The sequence below is a fragment of the Thermobia domestica genome, chromosome 18, assembly GCF_964235325.1.
Source record: "Thermobia domestica chromosome 18, izTheDome1.hap1.1, whole genome shotgun sequence".
In the NCBI taxonomy this organism is placed as follows: Eukaryota; Metazoa; Arthropoda; class Insecta; order Zygentoma; family Lepismatidae; genus Thermobia; species Thermobia domestica.
Genome location: NC_137471.1, coordinates 53,386,588 through 53,395,114, shown reverse-complemented (window position 1 = coordinate 53,395,114; position 8,527 = coordinate 53,386,588). Strand labels below are relative to the sequence as shown.

Genomic DNA, 8,527 nt, shown 5'->3' with positions numbered 1-8,527 from the left:
AATAAGACGGTGACATAAGCACAAGTCATGACTTCCCTTATAGCAGTAAGAACCGTTCGACCGGTGTGTTTAAGTAGAGCAATCGAACGCCAAAAATGCTTTCGTTGAATTTAGGGTGAATGGTTTGGTGTATGTATAAAGAAACGTATATCGGATCAATTTAGTAAGTGGTTTGGGCTGACAAAGGCATGCATGTTAGAATAAGAGAAGGCACAACAGGCGTTGTTTACATCCATTCATTACCGTGGAAACAGACATGCGCTCCTCGATTCTCTTAACAGCGTGACAGATGACAGCGGGAATGCTTTTTCAGGCCGAGAATCGGAATGTAAATCGTAAAGAGAGTAATCCTTAAGTGGTCACTAGTTTTATAATTTTACCGTGTGATTGGAAAGCATAAAAAAGTGTTTATATTCAGACAATTTTTGTGTTCTGAGACAGGTAAGGAAGGAGACAATCTTTTATTGTTACTATTATGATGTTGGCGTGTATTTTTTTAAAGCTTGTGCGTGTTTCTTAACTTTCAAGAATTGTTTAAAACTTTTCAAGTCGTTGATATCAGCGAGATATACCGTGTCATTGTCCGGGTTATTACCACATGCAATTTTATTTTTTTCCCTTATTTTATGGAAGATTACGCACTAATACTGGACATCAGCCTAACATTACTAAGAAAGATGACATGTAGCAACAAGCTTTACAAGCTTTATAATACATTTCAGAAGCAATACTATTGAAATGGAACGACTTTAGTCCAAAATGATATTAATATTTTATTATGTTAAATAGTATAATTTGAAGTTTCTCAACCAGGGGGTCGAGATCCCTGGAGGGTCGTGAGATATCCGGGGTTGCGAAGGGAGGTGAAATAGATAAATGAAACGGATATATATATTAAAGATTATTTTAAAATTTCTTATTCTGATAGATATTTTTATTTTCATACTTATCGTCAAACACAGAAAATAATATTAAAGAATCTTAAGCAAATAAAGAATCGTTTTAAAATAGCTGGAATAAAAGAGAAATCAAACAGGTGAAAAACTGCAGATTGCAATACAATTCAAAATAAAGGCCAGTGTGAAACCTGAACTTGCTGTGATTTCACTAGGCTTTACAAGCGATAAGTAACAGTAATTAATAAGTAGAGACACGATTTTGTGGTAAATAAAAATTCGCAATTTCGTTATAAAAAATACGCGTAAAGCAGGATAAAATCGTGAATAAAAGTTCAATGTAAGAACACTATTTTCCTTGGCAATTACAATTAGTTACCTTTTATTTTACCTTAATTTCTACAAATCAATCACCATGATATGAGCTTATGCATGACTATATCAAACAATATTTGAGTTTATTACTTAAGCAAATAACACTTAAGCATTGTTTCAATGTTTTCTGATGTTAAATTTGTTTTGTCGGTAAGTACGTCATTGTAAGAAGAGAGAGCCCTCTCCACATCAACATTCGAAACTGATATGTACACTCATGTCCAAAATGAGTGTCGCATATCTATAACTATCTTCTTGTTAGACATAATTTGATAATGCTTTTGTAGGATACTTTTAATACTGATACTATGGTATAATCTGGAAATGAATATTTGTGGTAAATTTCATAGGAAAAGAATTATATACACGAAAATTAGTATGAGTGAAACAAAATGTTGCTAAATGGACAAGAAAATTGTATTTTCGTTTTATTGTTCTTATTTACTGCTCTTTTGACATGAAATGTGTCACATACATGTCTTTGCCGATTATACACATACTAAAAATGTAAGAAATACGGGGCAAATTCATTATCAAATTATATTCCTACAACAACATATTTATAGACGTGCGACAATAATTTTGGACAGGAGTGTACATTAGTTGGAGACACTTTCCAGCGATTTCTGAATGCTGATTTAACATACCGCGCAACACTCTTTCCACACTATCCACTTCACCCGTAGATACCGTTTAGAGCTCGCATGTAAAATTTCAAAAATTCATGGAGGTCTGTTTTCTCAAAAATGAGAATTTTCATCACATTGCCTTGAAAAATTGTCACTTTGGAGTAAATTTCGTGGAATATCGGGACTTGCAAATTTTGCTAATTCGACAGAATTTTGCGTTTAATCGCGAGCGTTATATGGGCTAACAAATGGAGAAAAAGTATATATTTTAGGTTTAGTTTTGCACAAAACTGATACATTTCGCGTGTCACCAAAAAATTGTGTCTCTATTTATAAGTTTATTACAAATCGTAAATTACTTATGGGGATCGATGGTAACAAAATGTTATAAAAAGGAAGTGGTGATACAAAATAGGTTGAGAAAGCTTGGTGTAACTTATTTTACTGTGAGTGCGCGGCTTCCTGTAGCGCCATGATTAGAGGCTTAATTTTGATGTGCATGTTTTCTAGTTCAAGTTCTTTTACCAGTAGCACTTTTTTTCCCAGAAGTAGAGGTAACCAATCCAAACTTGCGAGCTAAACGCTTGTGAGTCTGAGACTTGTGCTTAACCGGGCTCGGGATCAAGAATTGAGCACCAGTCCGAACTCTATTGAGGGTAGCAAGCCCGAGCGATCAAGAGCCCAAATCAATCCAGTAAGCTTGAGCCCAACCGCGAGTGACCGCGAGCCCAATCGATGTTATTTAGCTCGAGCTCAATTGAGGGATGTGAGCTGTAGTCAGCGCGAGATCCATGGTACAATGTGAGTTCGAGCCCAATGCAAAAAATAGCCATCTATGTTGAGAAGTAATTCGGCCTCGGATCTCACTTTTATAATCTGATGTTTACAGGACTAAAGCAAAAATCTCCAATCAAAAATAGATCGAAGTTATGAATATACTCGTACGTAAAAGCGAAAAAGCACTAAATCCGTTTATAAAGTGATAATTCTTTGAATATTTTAGCTCAAAAATGCCAATTTCAGTATCAAACCTAATTGTTCTGGATATTTTAATCAATTTACTTTCGATTATTGACTTAATATTGTGTTTAAAAAGTGTATCATTTATTAAAATATTGACCCTGAGGCTAATAACAATATGTAGGAACGCCCAAAATTAATATGAGCGTTCAGATCTCTTCAAAGGTAATGAAATCCCATTATCATTGCTGTGAGAAAAAATACTAAGTTCGTACGATATGCTTAAAAATGAAATTAAATCTTGTAGTTTAATGTCCTACGATTATGCCCTTTAGGCTAAGGGAGACGGATGATAAGGTAAGTGAATAATGAAGGAATGAGAATGTGGAAGGAAACGTGAAATGAGAATGTGGGAGAAAACGGAAGTATCCCGAGAAAACTACGAACACGATGTTGGCCTGGCGTCGAACCTGGGATTCCACGTGCCAAAGGTAAGCATTCTACCACTGAGCCACCGTGCCCCCCTCCGATACTCTGAAGTAGCTAAGGGGCGCGGTGGTTCAATGGTAGAGCGTTCACCTCCGGTGCTTGGGGCACCTGCTTTGATCCCAGCTCGCGCCGTGTGGACTTTGTGGTGGACAAACACCGTGCTCGTGGGTTTTCTCGGGGATCTCAAGTTTCCTCCCACTTTCTTCATTCCACCATTTCATTCATTTCTCATAATCACCGTCTCCTTTAGCCTAACCGGCATAATCGTGGGACGTAAAACTCAAAGATTTCATTCTGAAGTAGGTACATTGAAAAGTTTACATTCTTTTTTACATTGTAAGAGTAATATACAATATCTGGACATGAAGCTTCTTTTAAACACTAAAAGCAGCTTCAGATAGAAATCCTTAAGATGAAAAATATGTCCACAATGACTAAAACGAGAACTGATTCATTGTGCACTGAACGCGCCATATAAGCAATTCTGATCGAAACATTACGACACATGTTTTGAAGATTTAGAACTGAGGTGTCACAAACGAACGATTCTAATTAATCAGATTTGTAAATAGGAAAGAATTGAATTGGTTTTATAGTTTTCGTAATTTCCCCAAATTTTAACTTCTTTATTGGAAGAATTTATACAACAGTTCTTCAATTTTGAATATATATACCTATCTTAATTAGCAACATTCATACACACATCCCTTTCTCAAAACAAAACATTCTTTATTGTTTCAGATTTAATCTCTTTTTAAGCGTCGGCCAAAAACTGTCCCAACTATTTGAAGACTATGGTATTTGAAGTAAGATTTGAAGCTTTCCTGGCGCCGTATATGATAAAGTTCTTCTCGGGCAATCAGCCAGGTGAAAACTGGTGGATAGGCCAACGTTTCGAGAGCTGTCATCGTTCTCATCATCAGGCAATTATGTAGAGATCAGCGGATATAAGTAATACATACTCTGGACTGGCGAAAATGCTGGATCCTGATTGGCTGAAAATGCTGGTTCCTGATTGGCTGATTCAATCTGAAAACTGGAACTGTGATTGGCTGGCTATGTTCCGTAGTCCGTGGTACTGATTGGCTGAGGGTTATCTGGATGTTTGTGTGTCGTTTTCTTTGCTGTGGTACTGATGACCGGGTTCCACAGGGAGCTGAGTTGAAATCCAGTGTCTCTATTAACGTTGTTCGGTTCATGAACTATGGCAAGAGATTCGGCTACTATCCTGGTCCAGTAATTACCAGCATTTTCAGCCAATCAGGAACCAGCATTTTGCCAGCCCAGAGTATATATTACTTATATCCGCTGATCTCTACATAATTGCCCTGATGATGAGAACGATGACAGCTGTCGAAACGTTGGCCTATCCACCAGTTTTCACCTGGCTGATTGCCCGAGAAGAACTTTATCACTATGGTATTTATTTACTTCTGAAATTCTAAACTAAGTTATTGTGAAACCAATATAGATAGGAAATATTAGCACCGAGATATGTAACTCGCAAGGATCTGTTTACACGATGTCTGTTTACACGATGATGGGGATGGGTAAAACATTGAAAGCTGCAGTAGGATAGATGGCTGTGAGCCGAGAATATTAGGCCTGCTCCTACATTCAAAAATAAAAAAATGAAATGAAATGTTTTATTTTAATGTCCCACGATTACGTCCTTTAAACTAAGGGAGACGAATGATTAATACAAGTGAAGAATAATGGAAGAATTGGTAGAATGAGAGTGTGGGAGAAAACAAGAATACCCTGAGAAAGCCCACGGACACAATGATGTCCACCATATACTTACTTGGACGAGCATTGCACCAGAGACCCTACTCATCACTGGTAAGCACTGTACCACTGTGCCTCCATGCTTCCCGTCCTACATTCAAATAAGTTAAGACTATTTTATTACTCGTTATATTTCTAATAATAAAGTTTAATGTTAATTATTTTTGTATGTCGAACTCAAAATTGAGTTTTGCTTTAAATATTTTTCTTTAAAAAAATTGGTTCGTTGGTTAAAGTTTAGAGACTACTTTTAGCACCGACGGTATATGAGAATAAATCCTACATTTTAGCACCATAATTCGTTCAAATTTGAAGGCTCTATAACCGACAATCGAACTTGGGATTCATTCACCAAAGATGTTTGCGCTAGCCACTAGATCAGCAGTGTTGGACTAATGTTATTATTGAGCAAAGACATGTTAAAAAAATATACCTCAATTAATTACATACAACGTCGGTCAATAGTGTATAGAAAAAGGTAATGTAAATATGTGTGTTGTTTAATGTCTAGTGTCGTGCAGATAGGAGTGCGATATATTAATCAAAATCGGAGATCGAACGACTGGCCTTCAAATTCCGTCCTAGGCATTATTGTGAGGTTATTATAGTATGCTTTTCGTGTGTACTTGTTACATCGAAAAAGGTATTGAGCCTTTAGAGGTCACAACATTTATACATTTATTATTTAACAAAATACATTTATTATTATTGGAAAATAACATCATGAAATTACATATACCTGTACACCATTTTGTTTGATAATTATCTGCCATTTTTCCGGCAACATCACAATCCCGTCCCTATTGAAGTTTTGTTGTTTCTGGTCAATAAATTGTGACACGTGGTTTTCACAAGCCTCATTTGAAACTAATTTAATACCACCCAGGGAGTTCCGCATATACCGAAACAAATGATAGTCTGACGGTATCAGGTCCGGTGATGGATGAATTAAAATATCCCAGCCGATTTTTCTCAATTTCTGAAGGGTAATTAAAATGTATGCGGTCTGGTGATGGCAGTGGTATACGATACCCTTTATGTTAACTAGTTCCGGCAGTTTCTTTTGAATTGCTAGGTACAATCGCGCTGATTGTCAACAGTACAGGTCTGAGTCTTTTTCGTTCTGTATATCGGCAACAGTTCGTGATGAACGATGCTCTTCCAATCCCACCAAACACATAGTATAACCTACCAAAGTGGCAGTGTGGGAGCAGACTATGGAGCTTCTCCTCGCTTAGACCACGATTTTTATCGTTAAGTTATCCACTTTTCATCATTCGTTTACAAATGGTTCGATTTTGTTACTTTTCAGTACAGATTCGCAGACAACAATTCGAGGGAGTAAATGTTCTTGAGTCAGAACATGTGGCATCCAAATGTCGAGTTTTTGTTTGTAGCTGGTTTCTCCAAATGGTTTAACACAGTTTGGTGATGGATGTTTAGGTTATTATTGGCGAGGTGAAGACTGCTTAGGCTTACATACTAGTCTTGCTCGACTTTCGCCAGAACATTATCCGTTTTTCTGTGATTGGTTGCCCACTGCGAGGAACATCTTGAACATCAAAATTTACAGACCTAAAGCAATTGAACCATCTTTTGCTCTTGCTTTTGATAACGTATCTTGACTATAAACAGCACAATTTTCTTTACGGCCTGCGTAGCCTTGTAGCTTTGTCGAAATAAAAATAATCAAATGAACGCAGTTTTGTGGAAAGTTCATTCCTCTTCACGGCGCAATACCTTATGACTGATTATAAGGGTAAAGACATACGGAAGATACCTTGCGATCGAGGTCGAGGTTTTAAAAAGTCGCAGTCGCTACCTCGATGTTTAGGTCTAGATGGATGAAGGGCGCACATAGCGAAGAGATCGCATCGTCCTTTAAGTTCTCAGTTTAAGGAGAAATATTACTGTGACGGGTGTGAAATTATTCCATCACTGCGAAACCACATTTTGAAATTGAAAAGACCAAACAGTTTATAAATAGGAATGGACGCTAGACGAGACATAAGAAATGCTAACAAGTCTCGTCTCTTGTTTCGCAAAAGTATTTGAGTCTTATCTCTTGTCCATCCCTATCAATAAAACAAAGATTTTTACATTTTTTTCGATTTTCTGTGAAGAAATGGCATCTTTCAGCACTCAGCGAGAAATCATTTTACAGTAAAATAAAATTAAAAAAAAAAAAAACAGGTATGTCTTCAGGTTTCGAGGTGGAGGGGGTACTAACTTCACCAAATGAGATTTCGTCACTCCAATGCTATTATTCGACGTTACTTCACCATGAATACGTGCCTGTCTTTACTGGTATTTCTTTACCTTATATCAGTACCGAATTTGGAAGAAATTCTTTTTTATTAATCTCGGAAGATATGATTAATACTAGCTTATTTTGTCTTTAGAAATTCCGGAATTTAGGGACTTCAGTCCGGAAGACCCCCCCCCCCTGAAACAGCCACTGCCTTATATAGATAATAACAAGGTACAGTATAATTCTCAAATAAATATGAATAATTTATCTGATATTCCCATTTGAATTGCTATTTTCTTCCATTCTCTATTTAAAACGTACCTATTATGATGTTGTTTGTGCCTCCCATATTGCTGGAACATTCCTCATTAGTTCTACTAATATGTCTTTCATAATCAAATTTAAAGTGTAGCAAAACCTGTTGAGCATAGATACACACAATCGCCCTACGATTGTATTCCGTGCAGCGCCTCAGGGAGAACCAATGAGAACGCGAGCCACAGTAATGCTTCCACTGAACATCGATGTGAAAACAAACTCAGTTGTTTATCATCGCGATCACTAATTTACCATCACGGTCGACCTCTAGGTCGCGATGTAGCGTACGTCTCCGACATGCGCTTACCCATTTGAATCCATGTGTTTGTGTCATTATCGAAGTAGCGACCACGACTTAAACCTCGACCTCGATCTAGAAGTATCTTCGGTATGTCTTTACCCTAAGAATTCCAGCAATTTTTTGTACGGCTACTAGCTTCAACGGTCCGGTGTCATTGTTTGCATACCTTGAGACATCCTTTCATATGTGAAAGGTTAATTTCTTTTTAGACTATCCAATATATATATTGTAAATACTTTGTAAAATTGTATATTGCTTTATTTCATTTTCCTAATTGGAATTATGCATTCATAAATTTATATGCAAGTACTTAACGTTATATCTTCAGTACACCTGCATTTGGTACGTGTCGTTCCGGGTTCATTTCCAAATGTGGTCAAAATTTGCAGTGTTGGTGCAGCAGTGTGAGACAATTGGGAAACTGCATGAATTAAGAAAAACAAATTTCAACTTGGAAAGAGTGGACTGGTATACTGACCACTAATTAAGCAGCTAGGAAGACGATAAGGGCTTTACGTTG

The 8,527-nt window shown here is 36.9% G+C and overlaps 1 protein-coding gene across 1 annotated transcript in view; it reads left to right on the top strand.

Annotated features, from left to right (window-relative positions):
* The first annotated feature begins 289 nt into the window (after positions 1-289).
* LOC145675973 (choline transporter-like protein 1) overlaps positions 290-8,527 on the top strand; it is a 156,114-nt gene continuing 147,876 nt past the window's right edge. Inside the window, exon 1 of the mRNA XM_081746802.1 lies at positions 290-441. The gene's annotated coding sequence lies outside the window, so the exon portion shown is untranslated. The remainder of the gene's footprint in view (positions 442-8,527) is intronic.